General features: G+C 33.7%; 1 protein-coding gene across 5 annotated transcripts in view; it reads left to right on the top strand.

Annotated features, from left to right (window-relative positions):
• Nucleotides 1-22: 22 nt before the first annotated feature.
• The window catches only part of LOC141455796 (uncharacterized), a 109,309-nt gene continuing 82,447 nt past the window's right edge, over nt 23-26,884 (top strand). For 2 of the 5 annotated variants that reach the window (XM_074131194.1, XM_074131192.1), the window contains exons 1-4: nt 31-277; nt 2,421-2,590; nt 5,647-5,778; nt 8,383-8,604. The gene's annotated coding sequence lies outside the window, so the exon portion shown is untranslated. Of the gene's footprint in view, nt 278-2,420; nt 2,591-5,646; nt 5,779-8,251; nt 8,605-26,884 lie in introns of those variants that run through there. The other 3 variants (XM_074131195.1, XM_074131196.1, XM_074131193.1) reach the window with 3 other exon arrangements.

The raw sequence follows: 26,884 nt of genomic DNA on the forward strand, positions 1-26,884 counted from the left end.
AACTTTTTTTAAATAGTTCTCTGGTAATTGAAACAGCCATCTTTGCAAAAGATCTTAATTGGGAGAATGATGAGAAAATAAATGGCCTGGCAGGAAGTCGACATTGAAGTGATTTCAAAGTGTAATGGGACTTGTGAGCAATAAATTTAATGCTATTTATGGAAAGAACGTAAAAATAGAATTATTATTGATAGTTAGTACATTTTGGAATAATTTTTAAGTAACAGTTTATAGACAATGTAGTGAGAGATCTTACAAGTCACGAGGTAAAATATAGGTAAGTGATGGTGAAAATCTTTTTGAAATTTTTATAAAAGAGACCTACAGTTTTCATGATTTGTCAGTTAGTTGACATCAGGAGCATGACATTTAGGTAAGTTTTGTACTTACATTTAATAGATTTTTCATGTTACAAACATTGCGAAGCTGAGTACAATTTGCGCAAATCAGAAAGTGAATGAGGATTTTCCTGAGGGTCTAAACATCTAAACCTATGCTTCAAAAAACGCTTCTAAGATCCCAACTGTATTGTTAAAGTAGAGGTTCATATGTAATTAATAAAGTTGTAAACTGTGGATTTCCCTTAGAAGTGCTCACAAATTTAAAAGTGGAACTAAATAGTATTTTCCTAATACTAATTAAATTGCCAAAATTTAACCAGCAGTCTATATCAAGCGATTGCCCACTTGTCCAAGCTTTGGGACGGCTCGTGAACCACTCAGCCATTTCTCTTGTGAGATCAGCCTCTAATTCTTTTCTTCAGGGGAACTCGTTGCGGAGAACTCGTTTTTAACTACATAAAAAACTAAATAAATACTGCACCTCCTTTAAATCAAAGATGTCCTTGTATGTTCAAATTAGTATTTTTTTTAAGATTGCTGGTTAAATTTTGTTGTACTTATCACTTATCCGCTTAATATAGCACGTACAAACCATCCATAAAGACCACGAGGAATTTACGTTGAGTTTTAATGTCGTCACGTTTATCTGAACAGGCTTGGCATTTCATTTTAAGATAATCCATTTAGAAAGTTTCCTTATCTTTGTTGATTTGCTATTTATATAAATTTACGATTATTTTTGGAATCTTTTTTTTTTTTACGATGAAATTCGTTATTTCATTTTAACATATAATTTATTAATTTTTTTAATGATGTATTTTGAAATATTAAGACTAAGTTTAATAATTAATTTCACTTATTGAATAATGTATAAAAAATATCATTTATACTAACAGAGTTAAAAAAAAATTGGTTATATTTTATTTCAAAAATCTTTCGTTCATATTAGCTGTCTAGCAGCAATAGATTAGATTAGATTAGAATGAGAGGTGAGTCGTGTTTCCCGAGCACTGCTGCCTAAAGAAGCTTGTTGTGCCAATCCTTTTGGGTGCGGGTTTCCCCACGATTCCTTTTTTTGCGTATTATCTCCTCTAGACTCCAACTGCCTGTTGTATACCGCAAACTAGCGATTGCAGCGAGAGCAAGTGATATGACCTATACACCGCTTCCTTTCCTCATATCATATTCTTCACAGTGACAGAATGAAATCACTGTGAAGCTTATAAAGATCTGCAAAGTTAATATATATATTGTGGATTTTATTTAATGTTTAATTTGAGAACTTTGAAGTAAAAAATGCTTGCTACTCGCCTCCGTTCACGACACCTAATATTGGTAGTTGGACATAGGCATTACTTTACTTACATCCACTGCAAATGTTTCCTGTGCGCGATTTACTAAATCAGGATAGTAGAGTTTTTGATTCTAACCAAATGGGCACAACCTCATCTAGTTACGTGTTGTTCCGCTTCCCAGACCAGCTAAGGGTAGAGAGATGGGCTTGTACGTCGCCTGCAGGCTCTAAATAACCATTCTTCTGGCCAAAACCTACAATGGTCGTGTGTAAATCCCCCAGAACAACCTCCAGGCATTCGCCAGTGGGCTTCAACGGATGGCCATATCCAGCGCTGGATGCCTATAAGACAGTTATATTTTAAATAGCAGTCATCATGGAATAGAAAAATCTCTTTTTGACGTTACTATAATCACGGAGATGGAGGGCGAATTCTTGGGCTCAACTACTTCCCGATATGCAGATAAATAATTTCAATAATAACTGAGAACTTATTGATGGCTCCTGAAAACAAGTGGCACTTGTATTTATTGTAGGTGACAGAGCTATTCTCCGAAATAGCCACCGGATCTTCACTCAGATCGTCCAGAGCCAAAACGACTTCCAAAGAATCCCTTCCTATATTGGCCCAAACTCAGGTAGCAAGCCTCCTGGATTAGAGAATGGCTAAAACTATACTACATTATATCTAATCACAGAAATTAAAGGAGATTTTAGGGCACAGAGAGTCGTAGTTACTTCTATCTCGCAAATGTATTTCTAAAACTTTCTTTTCTTTTTTTTAGATGCAGAATGACCGAAATATTTCTAATAAAACAACTCCCAAACAATAGTATTCTTAAGGACAGAATCTAATTAACTTATGTGAGAAATTCTAATGAACATTCTTCCGTCAGCTGTAAAACCAATGTCAACTTAGCATACTGTACTCTAACATCAAACACATCTTGTCGAAGTAGGTTTGAGAAAATTATCTACTTCTTTTTATTCTAAAAATAGGCAATCAAAAATTTAGGTGTGGGTAAAATGATCGCTCATTAAATCAAATCCTAGAGGTTCTCTTAAACTCAAATTTTCTATATTTTATTTTTTTATATCAACTACAATAGGCAAAAAAAGTATTTGCACACCCTGTTATTTCAAGGTTTCATATAAAAAAAAAATCGCTTTTTTTCCCAAATTACGTTTATTTAACTTCTTAAATCAAGCACTATAAGATGATAAATAAAAATATGCAAAAGAGTCAAATAAATTAAGTATAAAGAACATAATGTTATTTTATACTGCAAAAAAAGTATTTGCACAGCTGTAATTTGGGATCTCTTGACATGTAAATAAAACAAATGCCCTAACAAAAGAGGATTAACGTCACCTTTGGTACTGTCTATACTCCCTTTACTAGATTCATTAGTTTTAATTGTGTTTTCAACTAGTGCATTGAGATGGCTCCAAAATCTAGAAAAATTCCTGTGAGTGTGAAACAGGAAGTGCTTATATTACATCGTGCTGGAAACAGTAATAGAGAAATCGAAAATAAAGTAAATTTATCGTTTTTAACAGTGAGGTATATCATTGAAAGAGAAACAACAGAAAATAAACAGCGAACAGGTCGACCAAGAGCCTTAAATGAACGGGAGAGGAGGAAGGTCTTCAAAGACACGCTGAGGAAACCAACTCACAGCGCTCAAAAACTTGCGCATGACCTGGCGTCTTGTTCAGGAAAGACGGTTACACCTCAAACAATAAGAAACGTCCTTCACAATAAAGGCATACGAGGCAGGCGACCCTTAAAAAAGCCATTTATTAGTGAGGTTAATAGGAAAAAACGTCTTGAGTTCGCCAAAGAATTTGTTAAAAAACCTGTTGAATTTCGGGAAAAAATTATTTTTTTCTGATGGAAGCAAGATTGAGGTTTTTAAACCACAAAATATAATAACAATCTGGAGAAGAAATAAAACTGGTTTGAATACAAAAAATATATTAAAAACTGTTAAGCATGGAGGAGGAAATATCTTGGTTTGGGGCTGTATGGCTTACTTTGGGGTGGGTAATTTAGAAGTTATTGAGGGCATAATAACAGCTCGGTCTTATTTGGAGGTGTTGCGAGGCAACTTGAAGGCAAGTGCTGTAAAATTAGGTTTGGAGAACGATTTTCATTTCCAGCAGGATAACCATCCAGAACATACGGCCAACATTACAAAAGAATGGCTTCTTTATAATGCCCCAAGAAGATTACTGAACCCACCTCAATCACCAGACCTGAACCCAATTGAAAATCTGTGGCATATTCTGGACAGGAAAGTCCGCCAGACCTCTATTACAAGTAAGGAGCACTTAAGACAAGTGTCAGTTAATTCCTGGAACAATTTATCAGATGAGGTGACAAGAAATTTAGTTGAATCAATGCCAAGGCGTTACAAGCCGTAATTGAAGCTAAAGGGATGCACACTAAATATTAAGGACAATGTTATGATTGGTTATGGGTAAACCAAATTATTTTTTGCAATGTTTAACTAGGTGTGCAAATACTTTTTTTGCAGTTTAAAATAACATTATGTTCTTTATACTTAATTTATTTGACTCTTTTGCATATTTTTATTTATCATCTTATAGTGCTTGATTTAAGAAGTTAAATAAACGTAATTTGGGTAAAAAAGCGAATTTTGTTTTATATGAAACCTTAAAATAACAGGGTGTGCAAATACTTTTTTTGCCTATTGTATTTTATTACATTTTTTAAAAATATTTGTACGTTTATATGCGTTGTTTATATGCCTTATTCCGAACAGTAAAAACTTGTTTACCCTCATTAAGTGAAATAACAGATGTAACAGCCGAATCTATGTGGTGTTTTAATAGAAAGAAATGAGTTAGATAAGCCAAAGTTTTAACAGATTTATAAATTATGTTGAGACGAAATAATATGTCGTCACTTTTGAAGGTTATGTTTTGTTTACAGCTTGCGTAAAAAAATTATTGTTTTGAAAAAAATAAATTGTTATTGTAAATATTTTGAACTTGACAAAAATCTACATAACTTCAGAAAATGGAATTTGTTTATAGCCATAGATCTTTGATGTTAACCTTTGTTCTTTCAAGTACTTCACTGATGATAGCTAAGTAATTAAGTTGGTTCGTGTCACTTTTTTTCTAGAAACTGTGCAGTAATGCACAAATAGACCATTCAAACACCTTTTTTATAGGTTACCTGAAAGAAGTTGTTCATTGAATGGATTACAGAAAAAAGTGAAATATTTAATTGAATAAAATTGCAATAGATGATTTCCTCATCAGTTACTATTAATTAATTGATATACATATGTACATACAATTGACCATATGATCATTCCTAATTATACATACGAAGTACATATAATTAGCATTATGAATTGTGAAATAAACACACTAAATAAATAGAAGAATTAGAATAAATGAATATCAGCTAAAATTTACAATACTTGAAACAGAGGGCCTTAAAGTTATATTTTTTATATTTTTTTGTACTGACCATATTGAATGTGAGATATAGACACACTCAGTGCTATCGTTTGGTCCCCATATGAGAAAGTGGACTAGTCTTTTTGCAGGAATCTTACGGCTCCTGTTCACCATAGTCACTATCAATCTTTTAGCCCACAGTGGAATTGACCCTTTATTCATTCCCTGTAGAGTCAGTCTAAGTGTTTTGCTCGTGTTTTCGAGTTTGTTCTTAGACTGGGAAGTCTGCGAAACCTCAACATCTTTGAAGAAAAAAGCAACCACGTTTATATACGAGGTTTTCATGCTCTTGCAAAAAGTATGTCTTTACAGTATGAAATGGCTGTAAGGGATAAGTTTGGTTGATTGAGGGAGGAAAAAACGTCTAGAACAAAATCAAATCTAAAAACTACCTTCTTAGAAAACTAATGGTTTTGAGCTAACTGTAGTGATGACAAAGTTTCATATTAATTAACATATTTCTGATTTTTTTTTTGTTTTATTCCCATGCACTGTATTTTATTTTTTCTTTAGGTATGCTACAGATATCCACCAGTTCTTGAGGCTGCTGCTATTGTATTGAACTTAGTACTTAAGAATTATGGCGTCAAGCTTTTTATTTACACACTAGATTTGATGTCGCAAACAAAATAATGTCTCCTTTTGGTAAGTTTTCATAATTTTCTATTAATCAGCCCATAGTTACCAATAATGAAAGGATTTGCTGGCGTTTGGTTTTTATGTTCATATAGACTGTAATTTTATAACAGTAATAATTCCAACGTACCTCTTTAACCTCTTCTAACAAAAGTAATGTTAAATTATAAGATTATATGTAAAAACAATAAAAACCTTATGAGATTTGTGAGAGAGTGTTCAAAGAGGACACTTATTCCTTTTATTATCTAATCACTTTACTCGCTACTCGTTCATTCCTTGAATTATTTTGACAAGATGGTGGTTTTTGTTCTTTTTTTGATTAAAAACGAACATATATTGTATAAAATTTAGTTTTTGCTAAATAATAACATTTGCTATCACGATTTTTGCAACAGAAATGCCCATGGGTAGATCGTACCGAATTTTTTCACGCTGAATTCACATCTGAGTTATGTTTTTCTAATCACTTAAGGATTTTATATTTTAGCCAATTTCACTGTACAATTTGGGCGATGGTTTAGTTTTTTTACAGTAAATTTAACTCTGAAACTACTTTCAGATTAGATATTTGTGACACAAATCACATCTATATAACCAAATGTTTATATATATTTTTAGGTGGTTTCATATACATATTTTATTTGAAGTATAATTAACATTATGAATTGTGATTTGTGCATGATGAATCAACCGATCGAGTTTATAATAAGTTGTACTCATATCCATTTGCACAGCATGACTAGCTATGCACATGTTACGCAAAACATGCAATTATTTGGTAAAAACAGGTTTTTCTTCTCTGTCATGTCTCACTTTCGTCAGAATTCATCACTATTTTCTCTCATAAGGACTAGCAGTTGCCTCTTGACATAATAAGCTTCCCACTTATCCGATATCGGTTTCGATTTTGTATTCACCGTTAAAGACATTGCTAGAATATCTATGAGCCTGTTACAATTATCATGATTGCAAATTAAAATTTGCGAAAACATATAACGATACAATTCAGTATAATAAGAAATCCATCTTGAAGGGACAACTGACTTCAGACATGTATTCAGTACAAAAACATTCTGGTCGATTTAACCATCAATTAACCTATCTCTTGTACGAACGTTTCTGTTTTTGGGGATTGATTTTTTTAAAAAGAATATGTGGCAGTTTCCTGCTGTCTTGTAAACCAGTTTTATTATTATTATTATTTTAAAATCAAAATTGTATAATAATTTGCAATAAATTATGTGGGCTACAGTTAGTTGTACTTAACTAGTGGCCGGTTTAAGAGACAAAGAGCAAATACCTCAGGTGCTGGGTTGATGTAGGCGCTAAAAATGGTATATTTAGATCTTGTATTCGTAAAATGAATAGGTATAATGGCAATTTCTCCACATAGTAAATAATATGCGGCTGCCTTAGTAGTGTTTGTTTACAGGGGCATTTGAAAATGAACTATACACATGTGCTTGACAATGAACTAGACTTTGCCTGTAAAAGCTAGAATTTGTTAAACCCAAGGAGTTAAATCAATTTCCTCTGCAGGCTGTGCACAGTATATGGATGTTGATACTGTATGTATGTTGTATGTGATATTAAGCAGGAATACTTGCAGGTACCCCGAGATTCTTAGAAAATTTATTTCCCTCATGAGGAAAGTTATTGTTTGTACAATAAACTAGAGTGTCCCTCAAGAAATTTTCTTCCTCCAATTATCAAAATTAACCTTTCTTTTGATGATTCAATTGGTTTTAGCGAGCATATGTGGGCTTAGAATTGAACTGAGTACATTGTTTGGCCATGCTTTTAACGAAATTCGTATTTCCGGTTAACCTATCTCCTATGCTGGATGAATCTAACGTTAAAGCAGCATTGAAGGAAAAGTTATATACGCTTTATCTTTTTATTAACTCATCTGAGTTATATCTGAGCTTATTTCGTTTCTGAAAAATGGTACGTAAAGTACAATCACTTGGATCTCCACAAGCTGATACAAAAACAAGAGCTTTTTAAAAAATTGACCTTATTGACATTAACTTCTATCAATCTGAAAATTGTTTTAAAATTTTTCTTTCAGCACTTTGTATTAACATTTCCCATTTCGTTTTTTCATTTTTTATTCGGGTTGGTAAACTTTATGATTTCCGAAAAAGCAGGAAGTATTTGGCAAAAAATCAATTTTAGTGGCACACACGGTTGCAGCTTGGCCAATGACTTTTTCTGCCCCTAGAACTTGAGATGTGTACCAACCAAAGTACACTATCACGATAATAATGTGATTGCATTAATTTGTCAGCAACAATGGGAAAAATGAGGAGTTTATAGTTGCGTTTCGTGACGTCAGTTGAAGCAGCGGTGAACTGTGTATGAGACCAGCTAGTTGGCTGGCTGATCGCCGGAGCGAGCTAGTGCTGTTGGAGTGCTCGATATCTCTCCACCACCCTCTCCCTGGCCAATACTACAGACACTCGAAGAGTCTTCCATAACCATACTGTCTTTTCCCATAAATATTTTTTCCTTTTATAAACATCCTTGGCAGTTAGTTTAACGAAACGGATGGAAGTTATTTCTGAACGGATGTCATATATAGAAGAACCAACTTCTGGCTGTTATTAGTAAGAGCAGAGGGCGGGCCTAAGAACAGCCAGCCGAGATCGGTTATTTCTGCAGCGGAGCGAGTGTCGAGGCCGGGCTGTGACGCGGCTGCCAGCCCCATGACGGTGGTAGAGGGGGGACAGACCTTCCTCTGCGCACCTCTCAGTCAACCATCCCAGTTGGAGCCTTCAACATCGCCAGTTCCATATAATCTACAACCATCCAACAATCAACCTACTTCAGGTACCTTTCCAATTTTTAAAAAACTATTTCTCTTTCTTTCTTAATGTTTCCTAGCAATCTTTATTACATCTTCCCTCTTATACTCATTTTGGTTCTTCTTCTTCATCAACTTCTTTTAGCTATTGCAACAACTTCCACACTTCTTAAAACGTTATCCATCAAGTTACTGAAGAGGGCGGCTAGGGGGGGCCGTTACTGCTTGTTATTTTGAGAAGTTCCTTTTTTGTAAATAATGTTGATACGGGCTCTTGCCAATTTGAATACCTTGTTTGTCATTTGGAAACCATTTCCAATGAATTATTAATTCTTCAGCTGTATATTTCTGATATGGTAGATCCCCACTCCTTATCGGTTACCACACCCGGCGACACTTGGGACCTTCTGCTTTGGGCATACCCCCTCCATTTGCCCATGCACCTCCACTCTCGTAACCTCTCTCTCTTTCTGCTCTACCCCCGCGCCCCTCTCGTCTTCCTTTCATTGTTATTATTTCTGCGCTTGTTATCACCACTTAACAAACTGCCTAAAGATTCACTCATAGTTGTTTGCACCGCACCTATTCTTTTTTTCCCCGTGACATTTCTACTTTTTATAGTTTTAAAGTTATAAAAGTCAGTATATTAATTCTGGATCACGTTTGACTCTCTTTATGATTCATCCGCCATGAGCCATTGATAAAAATTGTTTTATTGCAGAAAGTTTTTATTATTTTTCCGCTAAATATCTTTTTTATAAAGTAATTCCAAATGTTACATTTATTGTCTGCAATTATTTAATTAGCTATTAGTTGTAATTTCACTAGTTAATAGCAGAATTTATTTTTTTGTTCAGTGTTCTTTGCTTATTATTATTGCTACGGATTGCGCATTCAATTAATTAATGCAGTTATTTATTTGTAAGGTTCTTAACATTTTTGCATAGTCATATTTCCTCGAAAACGTTACAAGATGTCAAAATAACTTGGAACTCACTAAGGACAAAGAGGCAATCACTTCGTAATGGAGTATTTATTAATTTGGACTTTTGAAGTGTTTTGTTTCTCTCCTTATTTTTCATTTTTTTGTTATCGAGTGAGATTGTTGCTTTTATGAATTTATATTTCTTGAGCAACATACTTATCAGCGTGGGAACTCTTTAGAAGCACGCAGGAGGAAAATGTAGGTGGATAATGTGAGGAAAGGGCTATTGATCTGCGTTTTGTTTTGGGTTTATTTATTTTTTTTTTCAGTGGAATATTCATCGCCTCAGTTTCAGTTAAGGACCCAAATTTGTTGAATATTTCAGCATCTAACAATTTTGAATGCAATGCGCCTGTATCATTTTCATTTTTCTTCGTATGAAGTCCCTATTTTTTCTTCTAATATTTTAAGGGGTGTGTGAACTATAAGATAGCCGAACATAATGAATAGAGTCGGCCTTTCAGTTTGAGAAGCTGATATAGGACCGTTTTGGTAATGGCCTGAGGCCCCCTTCCCTTTAATCTTGAGGATTATCTGGCCCAGTCTCCTTGTCTATTTCTGTCCGTAAACACGTGCACCCTTCTTTCTCACACTCTATCGTAACTATCTCGTGCCGTCTTCTTGCTTCTACACTATCTTTGCCTACTCTTGATTTTCTTTCTTCGTTTCCTCTACTTCTTGCATTTTTTTGTTTTTCATTCTCGAATCACTTAAATTGTACAAAAAATTCATTTTGCGATCTTTGTCTGTAAGTAAGAACTAATAAATAGGGATTTCCTTCATTTTTCTTTTCGAAGAACTGCCGGTGGCAGATGGAATTATTGGATGTGTAAAGAAATTCTGAAATGGATGAGCAATGCTAGCACATTTTTGCCTCTTGAGTCAGCTGTTCTTACTTTGCCTTTTGGTTCCCATAACTTGGTGTTTTATCTGTTATAATACTCCACTAACATTCCTACCCCTCTTCATTCACCATTGCACAATAACACAACCATCGTCGCGCGTTGTTATCCACCCATCATTCTATCTTTGTTATACAACAGTAAATATAATACTCTCCCAAGAAGTATTAAGAGGAGGAAGAAGGAAGGAGTTTCACACGCGCTCATACACACACACACACATACATACCCACTATAAGTCTATCAGTCCTCAACATGTTATCATATGACCAAACGTCTTTATCTAAAGTCCACATTACTCTCCCTCTTATTGTTGCGCGTTCGCCCGTCTACTCCTGCCGGCGCTCTTTCTCTTTACCACCGCTAACACTACGTTGGCAGCACTGTCATAATATTTCTTATCTACTGTTACTGCGCGCCCTCTACATTCTTTTTCTTTACTACACTGTACCGCTACTTTTATAACTTCAATTTTTGAAAACGCACGTTTTTCTAAATATTTATTACATTTTTTTTTTTCTTACATTTAAATGAATTCCTAGACATTTAATGTCACTCCATAATTAAATATTTCTTCAATTTTAAAATTAAAAAGATTGCATCTTGCACAGTGCGTGACTTTGTAAACTGATTTGAGATTCCTAGTTGCAGTTAGTTAGTAATCATTCTTTTGTTTTTTTAGGTGTACTTCGTACATACCTATTTTTTATTTTGTTGATAGCATGCTTAGGCATGAATTACAAATAAGCATTTAATTGTTGAGTGTTATTTGTTATTCTTATTCTCTTTGTTTCAATACAGCTAATGATTATTAGTTTTACAAAATTACAAAAAAAAAAAAAATGTGTATTATAATTTTACAAATGAAGGATATAAACTGAATTAGCGAAAATGAGGATAATGTAAGTGAAAAACTGTTCTGAATTGCGATAATGATAGGAAAAATTATTTATTAATTAAGTAATAAATCTAATTTCTTTTTTAATAGTAAAGTCCACCACGTTGGATAATGTCAAAAAACCTTTCCTCGTTCGTAGCATTCTTCATCTTTTGACCATTGCGTTTTGATACCTACCTTCGACGTAGTATGAAGAAAAGAATATTTGTTTTCATTTTTTCAGGACTCTTAGAGAATATGCTCTTAATAACATTTGATTAAAAAAGAATTGGTAAAATTTATTTTATTAAAATGAATTTTAGATCACATTCACATTATATTTCTAAAAGCTGAGCTTATTACTTACTCTTGAAAGTTTCAAATTGAAAATAAACCGGATGTATTGCTAAAGGAAGTGTTATAATATTTGATAGAAGAGAAAGTTACGACAGAATTCTTTACAAATGCTTTCTCTGTGATAAGGGTAATCTTTTCCCTGTGCGTAAACTAAAAAGTGTTGAGCGTTTGTAAATTATTCAATAAAAATTAAATGGCGTAATTTGTTCGCACGATTTTCTCAGTCTCATAGTTGTGAGAAACTTTTTTCAAAATTTTAAACGAACTTTGGAATTCTAGCTACATATTTAGTTAACAATAAAATTATGTTGATTTAAAATCATAAAATACACAAAAATAACTTCAAATTTTGATGGGCCTTAAGTTAAAAAATAAATAAAAATTCGTCATTAGGGGTAATGGTGGTTGCACATATTTTTTTGTTCAAAACTTTTGTGTGCCAAAGAATTTAAAAAAAAGTGGTTTTCGAGAGAGGAAGAGAAAGAAAGTAGTTAAGTGATTACTTCTGGTTAGGAGACTTGATTGGTTAACTTGTCCAGGTACCATTTGTGTTTGCAGACAAAGTGTGAACTTTAAACTTTTTTGATTTTTTTCATTTTTTATCTTGATTATTTCTAAAAACATATTCACTTTATCCATTTTTTAAAAAAACACTTTTTTTTCAAGGAGACCTCAAAAAAAGTTCATTTCCGATGATTTTCTATTTTATGAATTCATTTATTTCAGTACAGAAAATTGTATACGATTGCCATGCTTCCTCTTGCCAAGAGAAAGGAAAGACTTGAAACTAACAATATTGCAAATAATAAGAAAAATATAGACTATTTGCTGCTACTAACCTATTCCCTTTGTATTATTCTTCCATCAGCGTTGAACATTTAATTAAAAAAGAAAAAGAAATAAATTAATTGCAGTTTTATTACCATAATTTTACTGCATAATAATTAATTTTTATTACGTTCATTGCAAAAAAAAATAAATTAACAATAATGAGTGGCAAAATAAACTTTTTGTGTTTTACTAGTTATTGGAACGCTTTTTATCTGTTACCATTTAGATTTCTTGTTAGATCACGTTATCTAATATTATCAGGTTTTAGCTAGTTAAGTTGTTTTATCTGTTTTTGGGGTATATGGGAAAACGTTATATATAAATTTGGGAAAGGAACCATACGTACTAATGGAAAATAATATTTATCTCTGGAGTTTTTTTTGTAAACTTTAAATGAAAGAAATATTATTGATTAGATTATTGGGCTGTGTTCATGATAACACAACTTTATCTAATTTTCCTTCTTAATTCTCGTGATTTAATAATTATATCGGTTTCTAATTTTACAATTGAATCACTCAGTATAATCTTTACTCTCCAATCTAGCTGAACCACATTCCTAACCTTCTAAATAAATAATATGAGAAATTTCAGACCTTGATAAATGCCTTACCCGACTTAAGCGACAGATAATTGCCTTAATATGTTATTCAACAATCAAAAGCCTATTCGTCAAACGATCCAAATTGTCTCTTACGAACTAAAAGAAACTCTACACAGCTCTATATCCAGATTGGAACTAGTAGAGCGCTTGAATCTCAAACTCACCCAATCTCTTCAATTGAAAATTCTACGCATCATAGTTAACGCACCTTTCTACGTTAGCAATCAGAATATCCACACTGACCTAAAAATCCCTTTTGTTCTTGACTAAGCCAAATTCCGTTACACCAAATTTCATTCTAAAGTGCTGCAACACTTCAGCTCATTCGCAACATGCCCCGAACTCTTCCTTCGTGTTCTTCCTTGAGAGTGCACAATAGAAAATGGCATCCTTCGAATTTACTTCAATGGTACCCTAAGTTAACCGACTCACTGTGGTCATTGTTGGGTCCCCCTTATTAAATGCTTTTAATTTCTTTTGTTCGTGTACCATATGTAATCATATCTAAATGTTGCCAACAGACAGTTGTAAATTAAATAAAGACAGTAAAAGATCACCAGAAGATTTGATTCAACTCAACACTCGTATTTGACTAAATTAAGATCAATCAAAAGATTCATTTACATAGTAGGAATGATTTCAACTCTTGATTAAATGCTTGTTTTACTGAGCCGGCTTCTTTATTTCTTACCAATCTCGCTTTGCTCAAGAAGCTGGAGAAGTTTAGACCTCTTCTAAGAGCCAGGGTTTTGTCTCGAGCGTTTTCTTCAACTTCTTTTATTTTGACCTAAGTATTGTTGTTCTTCAGATGATAATTTTAGGTATTTGAGGTCGTTATTTTTGTTGATCACTCACTTTATAAAACCATTTTTTTCTTTTGAAATTACATTGTTTCAAAAGCGCAGCTGCGAGTGAAAACCAGTTTCTGAGGAAAGAATATTGGATAGTTGGATTGGTGGTGCTAATGTAAAATTTTATTGTAATTATCTAATTAAAATCATGGAGTATACGATTGGGAGATAATATAATAGTTTATAATTAACATCAAAGAATTTTAGAGCGGTTATTTTCTTAATGGATTATTATTACTGTTATTATTACTTTCCCACATCCCAGTTGCAGATAAGTATAACGAGCCCCCAGAACGTCCAGCTTGGCAAGAAATGTGAAACCAGCACCCTCTGGCATTGACACAATCTCCGGGCAGCCACCTACTTAGCTGCGTCTTGCTCATTGTATTCTAGTTAATATTAAACTTACTTTTTTAAACCACTTCTTTCGGCCAATGCTTCCACCAAATATAGTCAGTTTTCTTATTTTTTTCTATAATTCAGAATTATTTACTTTCTCCTCCTCCAAAATGGAATCAGTCTTACCGTATCTTATTAGCGAAATTGTGTTTTTTTACCGTAGTCACCTTGGACTGTGAACAACCTTTTTTTTTAGCGCATGTTCTCGTTCTTGTTGCTTGCTTCTTGTTATGGCTGTGGTGTCGCAAGTGTGGGAGGAGGAAGAGAGAAAGCGTGCAGAAGAATGCCTAAGAACTAACAATGAAAGGAAGCTCAAAGCCGATACTTCAGCAATTCTGATATCAAAGCTTCAGGAGAAATCCATCAACTTCTAGGGTAACTTTTCAAGGTCCTAGCTATACGTACCAATATTACGATCTATTTGACATTGTATTCTAGTTAATACAATGGAAATTGCATATTTTTTTTATTTAATAACTGTAGTAAAATGGCTGCCATTGTCTTTGAGAGTGGTAATGAATCAGCCAAATACAAACAAGGAGAGTTTCTCCGGCCACTAGTGCAGCTAGAGAAGCTGATTGTATGTCTATTCAGCATCCGGGCGCACTGTCTCTCTGACTGATGTCATAGTCTTCTCATTGCACTTTCTTCGCACTGCCAATCGGTTTCATTGCACACTTCAATTCAGTTTTATTTTTTTCCATTTTTTGTATTGATTCAATATTTTTTTAACTACCAGATTTTTGCCTATGCAAAATCTATTCTAAATAAGACGTTGGAAAAGTCGAAGAATAACTGACATAATCTCTTTTAACTTTTATTACTATTTGTCAAAAGTTAACTATGATTAATTTTGTTCTTGAAAACTTTGTATTTCCTTATTTACATTATTAGTAAATAAAATCATTGAACTTGCTGATTATTATTAAATTTCAACGACCCGAATAAAATTCGCTAGGGGAAGTACAGACGTTCAAGCGGAGACGGTTGAGCGCAATGTCTCCTCCGCAGTTTTTGGATATCAAGGTTCTTGGTCTGATGCCAGTTTGGCATGTTATTTCATAAGTGTTTTGTTCGTTGCACCATATTAACACATCAATTATTTTTTCATGTATGTATGTTTTTATGAATGAAAATATATTGTGTTTACATGCATTTATTTATTTTGCTTTAATCGTGATTACTGTTTTTGAAGTTACGTAACTAATGAATGACGATTTATCTCAAGTTTTGAGAATATTAAGTGGAAGGCCTTTCGCTTATATTTGAAATTCATGCTATGGACATTGATTTTTCTAAGAGAGCATTATGGTGCGGATCATTTCATGCAAAACGTTTTCATTTATAGTGAATCTATTGTTTGAGATATATTCTAGTGCAAGTTCAAATAAAATATATATTCAGTAATGATTTTTGAGAAATTTAGTAAGAGAAAGTCGGTTAAAGGAGCTCAAAATAGATTTTGGTAATAGTAACCAACAAATAGCAGTTTTATTTAAATAATTTAGCATAAAAAGAATGATTAAGCATTAAAAATTAACTAGGAAAATGAGAAATAAAATACTTAAAACACCAGCACTTTGTAGATTACGAGAATATCCAGTGGGCGTACTATCTATCTCTCTGGGTTACAGAGGATGGTTGTCAAGGTAACGAAAACGGGTGTGGTTATTATTACAGTCCGTATCCTCTGTTTATAATGTGCACCTATGACCCCCACTATTAATTTAGATTTAGTTAATTCATTAACATGAAACCATCTTGTATATGGATTTAGCTAAACAATAGCCATGGCCATCATCGAGTATTCAATAGTCTAACCAACCCTTCTGTGAGGTCACGTAATTGACCTAGAATCACTTGGGTTTCTTAACTAACATCACAACGAAGGGGAAGCAAGTCTAAAGTTTATTCGCAAAACTTGTACGAAAGAAGTTTGGATTGAAATCGTGTTCGTTGGCTTGTTGAAGCTGCATCGAGAGATTGGATGGATTCTTAATAGTATCTCATTCTTTAAAATTTGATTCTTCCTTACCAAGTGACGGGGTTTTCTTTTAGTAAAAAGAGTATTCTTCCATTCGTCGGCTTTTTTTCTTACAAATAAAATGAGATGAGTTTAAGGAAAGCGTAAATAAAATAAAATTTATAAGTCTAATTAATGTGCCGAAGACTATTCAAATAACAAATCAAAATCGTATGATAGAAACTCATAGACTCGGGTCCGGCTTGGACATTAACTTTGCTCCCATTTCACTGCCACTAAGATATCACCAAAAAAACTTGGCCTTCCAGTTTCTTTTTTTTTTTTTTTTAATATGAAAGCTTTTTTGCTTGTATGGAATTCAGGTGGACGGTCAGTTGAGTGAAAATGGCTTCTTTAATTTCGTAACTAGCTACAAGAGTAAAGCCACGTTAACTTTTATTTTTTAATCAAAAAGTATTGCAATCTTGTTAAATTTGGAGTTTTTACCAGAGATACATATTTTTTAGAGATACATATTCCCCCGAGTATGAAAACATCGTTTTAGTGTATTTTTATTGTCAAATTGTGTTTTGCGTTTGTAAAATTGCATTACTTGACTTAGGTACCAAAATGGCGCCCTACCATAAGCTTTAGATACTAAACAGCTGCAGCAAATGGGTACTAAATCGATTTTTACTTTCGTTTTTTTTACATTTTCTTGAAAACTTATGACACGTTTTTCTTTCAACTGCGTCGGTTTAGATATATACGAGGGTCGTTTGAAAAGTCCGTGCAAAAATAAAAACTACTTAATTTTTTGGGGTAAACCTTTTTTATTTTTCAACATAGTCTCCTTTTAGGCTTATACACTTCGTCCAACGCTGCTCTAGTTTGTTGATCCCTTCCGAATAATAGGATTTGTCCAAGTCTGAAAAATAGCCATTCGTTTCTGCAATCACCTCCTCGTTTGAATAAAATCTTTTTCCCGCCAGCCATTTCTTCATATTGGGGAACAAATAGTAGTCCGAGGGGGCCAAGTCTGGAGAATAGGGGGGGGATGTGAAACGAGTTGAAACCCTATTTCCATTAATTTTGCGACCACAACTGCTGAGGTGTGAGCTGGTGCGTTGTCGTGATGGAAAAGGACTTTTTTGTGGGCCAATCGTGGGCGTTTTTCATTGCAGCTCGGTTTTCAAACGGTCCAATAACGATGAATAATATGCACCTGTAATAGTTTTACCCTTTTCCAGATAGTCGATGAGGATTATTCCTTGCGAATCCCAAAAGACAGTCGCCATGATCTTTCCGGCCGAAGGAACGGTCTTCGCCTTTTTTGGCACAAATTCCCCCTTGGTAACCCATTGTTTAGATTGTTCTTTGGTCTCAGGAGTGTAGTGATGTATCCATGTTTCATCCACAGTGACGAAACGACGCTTAAAAAGTCCTGCGGATTCTTCTGGAACAGCTGCAAACCGTCCTTGCAACACTTCACACGATTTCGTTTTTGGTCAAGCGTGAGCAATCGCGGCACCCATCTTGCGGATAGCTTTGTCATGGTCCAAATGTTGATGCCAAATATTATGTACCCGTTCATTCGAGTTGCCCACAGCACTAGCAATCTCACGCACCTTCACTCTTCTGTCATCCATCACCATATCATGGATTTTATCAATGATTTCTGGAGTAGTAACCTCAACAGGGCGTCCAGAACGTTCAGCGTCACTTGTGCCCATATGGCCACTCCGAAAATTTTGAAACCACTTATAAACTGTTCTAATCGAAGGTGCAGAGTCACCATAATGTTTATCAAGCTTCTCTTTAGTCTCCTGAGGCGTTTTGCCTTTCATAAAGTAGTGTTTAATCAACACACGAAATTCTTTTTCGTCCATTTTTTGAAAATCACTCGACTTCCTCGATTCAAGCGAATGCCAAACACAAAGAAATAGACCGATCTGGCTGAAACTTGGTGTGTGTTCTTCCAAGAGATGCTACTAACTAAACATAACCTCGATACGCGCCAGTAGTGCTATCTCTCTGACTTTGCACGGACTTTTCAAACGACCCTCGTACTAAAATTTGAAACTTTTTTGCTGGAAAATGCTTTAAAGGACTTCCTTTGGGAATTACTTGTTTACTGAATAAATATTTTAGATTTTCTTTAAAGCTTTTTTATTTAGAGCTTTATAAAAAAATTTATAAAACATTTTACAAGAAAATCTTAATTGGTTTCAAAGGAAAACTCTCCTCTAAAGTATCGTTTTAATATTTATGAGTGTGGTTATTCTAACCTGAATATTATATTTATCAAAATGTGAGCTAAAAGAATCTTCAGAAATAGAAAATCTAAATGCAAGGAGCTCAACTCCAACTTGGAATCTCTACGTGGGAGTTTCGTGCACCAAATTGGGAGTTAGCTAAACCAGATCTTTTTTTTTTCACTTTATTAGTACATTTACAACTGCAACAAACGTTGCATCAAGTAAATTGGATGAAACTGGTTAAATTCACATGAAAGTCATGTAAGAGCAACCACCCATTGGTGGGGAACTCTTTCTCAGTGGATTGCTTACAAATCAGTAGGTCCTTAGGCCACTTCCGCTTCAAGCGACGAGGAGGATTGTCGGGAAGGATTGAGGAGAGGAGAGTTGTTGGACAAGAGGATTAGGATGGAGAGCTAGGAGGCTGTGAAAGTTGCGGTAGCGAGACTTTATTATATCGGTGACGAAAGGGATGTGGAGGTCAGTTTGAATAGTAAAGTTAGAAATGTAGTATGGAGCATTCAGGATTTTCCGTCTTGCAGGCGTTTGGAGTTAAAGGGTTTGGTTGAGCCCCACATTTCTGCTCCCTATGTCCATATGGGTCTTAACAGTGTCTTGTAAATTGTCAGTTTGTGATTCAAGTCGAGTTTGGATCTGCGGTCAAGTAGTCTAGTATGTAGCTTGTAGCGTCTGTTCACGTCTTGTCGTTTCAGTCGAGTATGTGGATTCCACGTGAGTCTCTTGTCAATGTACAGTCCTAAGTATCGTTAAACCAGATCTAAACAATTTTATTTATTTTAATGCAATATGTATGTGAAGTATTCCAAATTCATTTTAGAATAATGATTCTCAAATATTTATCTTAATATTTTAAAGATCTAAAGATGGTGGTTCGCAAAGATAATATGAGTTCGATTCCCGGTCTAGGCCTTATATTTTATTTTAATGGGGAAGAATGGCGTTAATATAAGAAATGTTTAGTAAATTATGTTCGCTAGTCACCTCCGTCCACGACAGATAATTTGGTTAGTTAAAGCCTGCCTGGAAAAATTAAGACATTACTTACTTTATTCTACGTAAAGAAATGCCTACTTTTTCAGGACGGCTTTACATCGAACTATCATAGTAGATGCCGTGGTCAGAGGCAGCTAGCAAACGTTCTTTATGGGAAGTCGAACCTAGTAGCACAATACATCTTATTAGCTTTGCAGGCCTAGCCTTTAACCGTTCGGCTACCGTGAAAACGTCTTGTTAAAGATCTATGAAATATGCCAAAAAAAACTGGCATTAACAGGATGTAGTTATGAAATGTAGAAGCAACTCGAGATGACATTCTACAGAAAATTTCAAAAGTAACGCTTTAATGGCGTTCAGTTTTTAATTTCTTTAAAAGTTTTCATTATCTTTTAGACCGAAGCGATTGGTTACTTGCACTTTAAATTAATATCACTTATAATTAATTGTTAGATTATTTCTGCAATATTCATTAAAATGCAGTTGGTTTATTTGCAGCAAGAGAGTTCAGTATACTTGGCAGGTTGATGGAACTAGAAATCGATGGATTAGTTGGTAGGATTGTTGGCTAAATTGTGCCTGGCACACTGTATAGCCACGCTCTTTGAACCGAGCCACTCTGTGTGTTGGCCGAGACAGAGAGAGATCATTCCACTTAGCACCATCTATTGTTGAAAAATACTAGTACATTGAGAGCATATCTCCGCCCTAATAATTGGATGTTAGCAGTGAGTATATGAACTAAAATAAAAAAAATAATCTTTTTTTGGAGCATTCCTCTAATTTTGACAAGATATTGTCATTATTTCGTTTGTCATAGTTCTGTTAAAAAATTTGTCCTTCAAGTTGTCATTATCATTAAATTTGGATGATATGAACTTTTCTAGAGCTGCTCTTTTATTTCAGTGAAGGTGCAAATGGCACATGAATGAAAATGTTCACACTTATTTTAATGTAGAGCATAAAAAATTCGTTACTTATTTACGTAGCAATTGCATTTTAATTTTAATAAATGCATTTTATTCTTGAAATAAAATAAATCAATTTATATCAACTGCAATAATACGAACTAAAACTTATATGTTCGCAATGTTGAATATTCTCAAATTGAAAATAATAATTCGTTCTAAGAAGTAAACAGGAATTCCATGTTCAAATTATGACGCGCTGCCTGTAAATTCCTTTCTCTCTCTCTAGGAATCTCTGTCCGGGTATGGACAGTGTTGTCGGTAGCGAGAGAACACTTACAGGGAACGGTAATGCTGTAAAGACTCCATACGCCATTAACGCACCTTAAATTTTTTTTTTGGATTTAACAATGAGGGACAAAAAATTAGTCTATCCTCACAACAAGCACTATCATGTTTATATTATATTCGAATAATCGCCCTTTTTTACAGGGCAGGATATGCTTAATATCTACTAACAAAATTAGGTATTGTTAGGAATGGCATCACACTTAGTCTTCTGGGTGTTTCGGTTTGAAAAATCGAAAATCCAATAATACACTAGTGGAATAAATATTTTCTTCCTCTACAGAAAAATGATGTAATGTGTTTGCAACGATCTAACCTATAGTTTCGTTACTAGTAACCTAGAAATGTAACAACCTAGAACTTTTGAACTGTTCAAAAACAAATTAGCTCCCGCTTATTTTCATTCAGGCGGGGATTTGCGCCTTTGTTGTGAACGATAACAAAGATTGCCACAACGGCTTTGATGATATTGGCCAATTTATGAAGTAAACGATAGTGGTTCCTGGTTTCAAAAGCCGGAACTAACGGCTACTGGGCAGCCTCAATACAAAAAAAATTGCCATCAGGCATGCCTTCTTCGGCTCTTGCGTTTCATTTAAAGGCCATGAATTGTTCTGTCCTGTTCAATGAAAGCTTATGTGACCATTTTTTTTAGTAAATTATAAATGTAAACAATTGACGATATTGCTTTGGTACTTTACAGATTATTGTGGCAAGTTGGTAATTGATAGACACCATTTCGTTGAAAATAATGTCTTCAGGGAAATTTACTGACGTAAAATTTAAATTACTTGTGATGCTCTTAGTGCTACTGAGTTCTTTAATGTAATCGTGTACAGTCTGTCTTTAACTTGTTTTGTTGAAATATTTCATCATTCCGGTGAAGGCGCCAGTCATCTGGTACTTAGTAATTGGTACTATTAAGTGGAAATACCCTAGTTAAGCAGAATTATTGCTCATCTGAAAAGGAGTTTCAACACACATGGTTTAATCCGGTTCAGTAGCAATTTCATGCAATGATGTTATTTGAGATGATATTTGTAAGTTGTTAACGCCATTTTTATTTATCCCTTTCGTTCTTTTAGCCCTCGAAAAAGTGGAAGTACTGAATATATTTTTTAAAAATATTTTACTGGAGAAACACATTTTCATGTCCCCCTCAGATAAGGAAAAATATTTTTTTAAAAAAAACTGACCGGTATTTAATCAGCATAACCCAAAAAAACAAAAATCGATTATGTGCAACTAGCAGAAACGATAGTGATATATTGGTCAAAATCGAACATCTGGAACTAACAATCCTTTACTAAAGGAATTACGAAAATGGCTCCGATGATTATATAGTATAACTACATACAGATTACACTGTACACTTTTTAGACGCCAGGATAGCTAATTAGAAGGAGGCCGGCAAAGCTTAAGTATTTTATTGTTATTATTTATTTCTTTATTTGTCTTTAAGGCCTGAGCCTTAAACAAACAGAGTGTCAATAATCAATTTACATATGTGATACAATAATGAAATTAAATGAGCAATCTAGATAATAAAAATAAAATAGCATTAATGTAATTAAAACAAACCAAAAGAAGTTATAAAAATAGAAAATAATAATATTAGTAGATGTTACCTAAATAAATAGGCAGGAAACAAAAATATAAAACATACAAAGCTTATGTATTGAGAGGTACAGGATTCGATTCCCTGTCTAGGATTTGGATTTTATCCAATGATTTATATGAGAAATTTATAGTAAAGTATGTTTGCTACACGCCTCTAACCACAACATCTAATTCGGTAGTTGGACGTAAAGCCCCCACCTGAAGAAATAGGCTTTACTTTACTTTTTACATGACTTTGGTGTCATAACATTTTTTTTTCAGAAAAAATTAAGAATGTTCTGGAAGTTAGGCACTAGTTAAATCCATCTAAACTGTTATTTTTTAATGTAATATGTGGCGCTAACATTCAAATAATCTTCTCAAGGATGAAATGCGTTGCCAAAATTCTGAAGTTAAAGGAATTAAGAGTGACAACGGATGTGCGAATTTCTGGAAATATTTTTTTTATTTGTCCACAATTGTCTCGGAAAACTATACGAGGGCTTGCTAGGAAGTCTACATCACTGCCACCTAGATTATCAATTATGGTACTCACTATTCAGAACATCTCTTCCAGTTCTGTCTGTTTTAAGTAGACAGTAATGTATGGCGACAGGCTTCTTCTGGGCAAAGTAAGAAAGGCATAGTTTTTTGGGCCGTACCCCTGACTAATACGCAGCCTGCCGTATTGATACAACACATGCAGTACTGTTTCCTCTCCTTCCTAACATAACCTGCACAGCCTGTCCTCTCCAGAGCTCATATGATCTATGTGTTTGTTTAATCTACAATGTTCGTCCTGTAGAGAGAACTACGAGTTTGCTTGTTCATTTTTCATATAAAGTTTGATCTTAGGTTTTTTTCAATCCACTGAGCAGTTTTCTTACTATTTAGGTAATCTTAATGGTCAATATATTTATAAAATGCCATTTTTTTCAGAGAGTCCGGAGATAATTTGATAATTATTTCCATACTTAGTGATTATTTGCTTAGGGAGCATAGAATGTTGCATAGCCCATAGGAAAAGTAACTTGTAGGATGAAAAAAGGCACACTAGCAATATTATAGCAGGGATGATACGTTGTAGGTAGGGCCGATAATAATAATGATGATGATGATGATGTTGGCTTGGTAACTAGAGGATGTTGTGAGAAGCAGCACTCAGCAGTAGTGACCAGCAAAGTAGTTCTATATACTCACCTCCCTCCCTCTCTGCGGAGGCTCCTCGTTCGGTGTTGTCGTTAGGGAGAGACCAAACTAGAGTTGTACGGCTTGCCGGATATCCGCAACTCTTCGATTTCCTCTGCAGTCATCCTCCATCTCTCTGTCTGTTCCTCTCATTTAACCACCACTTCCATTCCTCCAAATAAAAACAGTAGTGGTTCCAAACAACAGTTACTTAAAACAGGAAAGGACTTCTTTGTTTTCCAGCTTTTTTTTTATATTTACAATCAGAGAGACTTGATCAGTAAAAACTACTTTTTCTTCTTGTGCAATCGTGCAATGATATTGCAATTATTAATAATAATAATAATAACAATGGAAAGTAAGTGCAGGAAACTGTTTATATGTACCTATAATCAATTTTAGTAGCTTTATTTAATAAGTTCTAACTCAAAATAAAATTATAGTTTGTGTAAACTATTATTATTATTTTTTTTAAGTAAAGGCATTTATTGCTAAAATATTCAATAATTATAATTTAATCACTATGTTTAATTTAAAATTATATCAATAAGTCTTTAAACTGGTGGTTTGCAGGTTACACCAAAAGGTGCAGGTTATAAATAAACTAGTGAATTTATAAATTCAAAAGAGAGTTGAAAGGATGATTATTTATTAGCTGAAGACAAAGTTTGAATTTAATAAGGTATTTAATGCTAAACATTAAACATTTCTTTTTAATGTGTCTGTTTACTTTTTTAATTGTCCAATGAGAGCTGGTGTAATAAGATAAAAGATATATTTATATGCACTTAATGAGAGTAATTTAAATTTAAAGAAAACCAAAAGACAATCGCGAAAAATTGAATAAATTCCTACTTGCAGTCGCACGCAAGTTTTTTAACTCGGAATTTTAAACAACTCAATTAAGCCTAAATATTATTATTTAAGTAAAAGGATCACACTTTACACTTAAATAGCACCTATAGAAGGCCTCAGTAAACTAACAAACCCCTTCCCACAAAAAGGTGCCCATAATTCCGTTTTTCTGGCAAAATAAAATTGAAATGTAAGTTTGCATGCTTTTGGTATTTACAATTTAAAAAAAAAAACACATTCTGATAAAAAATGCTATACTGATATGACCATTTTGATCCCAAGCGAATTGTTACCGGGACTAAAACCAAGCTTCAAATTTTGAAGTTACTATGCTTTTTTCTTGAATTTTGCTATACATAATAATGTAAAAACCATTTAACCTCGGAGGCATTTTTCCAGTAACTAAGTCTCAAAATTTACCAATTCAATGCTGTTGATTTTTTGTTTTACCTCTTAAGGGATAATGAAAAGTAAAATAAGTAAAAATTGTAGTAGTTGTTGAAGAAGTATTAATGAATGTTTGTAATATTTCATTTAACTTCACCCCTCCAAAAGCAGCAATGCTATCCTATGTAATGCCGGTTGTTTTTAGTGAAAAAAGAACAAATTATTTTAGTATGACTGATTTAAATGCTTCACAAGAATAAATTATGTTAAACTCAGCAAGAGATCAAATGAAATGAGATTTGATTTATTAATTATTTATTGTTTCGTTGAAGTTTTAAAAGCAAACAAATACCCAAACTATATTTGAAATTTGATGAGGTAATAGAAAGGTAATAGGTAGTTTTTATTAGTAATAAATATTTTGAGTAGTTAAAGAGAGACAGGTTCACACAATCGCAAACTAGGCAGGTCGCGGTGAGTGATATATCTATTTCTTTGGCCACTGTACAAGGTAGTTTCCAACGACGTAAAGGCCACACATATGCGGTGGCCCCGAGCTTCAAGAAGCAGTGACGTCATTTCGGCCAATTGAGTCACCTTCCCTGCCCGTAGTGTGCGCGCGTGTGTGTGTGTGTGTGTGTGTGCACTAGTAAACGTCATCGGCTTTTAAATTGTCCCGCGCACAATTAGCGCGCCATTACAGTTCCTTGAAGAACAGCTGATTACGTACAACAAATTTCTAATGTGCGTTTTACCTGGTTTTAATTCGCACAACTTTTGGTATTAATTTTATTTAATTGTTTACATAATTACTTTTCAACAAATAATTCATTTATTCTATTAATTTCTCTTTTCTTTAAATACTATTAAATGTCAAAGTGTACTTTTAACTTAAATTTGTCTTGTATTATTTCTTTTGCACTCTATAAATTTCCATTACCATAGAGCTATCTTTAGTGCCTCCTTTTTGTATAAATTTATGGGCCAAGAAATATCTTGTATCCTCTGAACTCTGACCCCAAATATTCATTGACATGACATAGAGGTCAACATTCAGTTTAGAAATGTGACGAACGGATCGATGTTTGTATTCCCTGTGTTCCCTATAGTAGAATAAATACACATTATGTGGTCTTCATTTGATTAAATAAACCGGTTTGTAAACGTAATATATTATTTGTTATTTAAATAAGACATTACATTTTTAACGTAATGTGATAGTGGTAAACTAGATTTTGTCAAATTTTCGATTCTTTAAAAGACTTAAATCTTATAACTTCGTAAAGTCCAATCAGACTTACTATTAACTTGCTTACTTTGCTTCAGTCTTAATATTGATGGTTTTTAAATATAATTAGTGTTGATCTGTATAATTTACTATCTGTTATTCTGAGCAATTCCTCTCAAAATAAGATTTTATACAAAAAATATTCCTAATTAAAAAAAATTGACCTTTATTTGTGTATTGGTATATATTATAAAACAGTAAGTAATCGAGAGAATCGTTAAAGAGAAAATTGCCAAATAAAAATATTATGTTGCAGATGAAGCAAGTCGAAACCTTGGCTTCATAAATGGGATGGTTGAATCATAAAACGGAATACATGTACGTTTGAGTTAACAGATTTTTTTCGGAAACTCAAGACCGGAGTTCGAAAACTTTTTTTTAAGATAAAGTTTTCTAGAGAATTATAAAAATATCTTCATAAATGGTAGTTGTCTTCTTAAGAAAACTGTGTAGGATGAAGAATTAAAATTTTCAAAAAATTTCAGAGTGAACATTTGGAGCTATAGAATTAATAAAAGAATGCCATGGGAGTGTATATATTAAATTGTGCAGAAGACACATATTTACCAATTTTTAAAAATAGTTTTTCTCTAGCTCGTCGGTCTTCAATAGTGTAAAGCTTTACGATCGCAATACTCCCTTTTTCTAGTGGCTAGTGTAAGTAATTAGTGGCTTGAATGAATTAGTTTTTT

This window comes from Rhodnius prolixus, unplaced genomic scaffold (assembly GCF_049639745.1).
Source record: "Rhodnius prolixus isolate KJV_2025 unplaced genomic scaffold, Rpr scaffold_4, whole genome shotgun sequence".
Lineage (NCBI taxonomy): Eukaryota > Metazoa > Arthropoda > Insecta > Hemiptera > Reduviidae > Rhodnius > Rhodnius prolixus.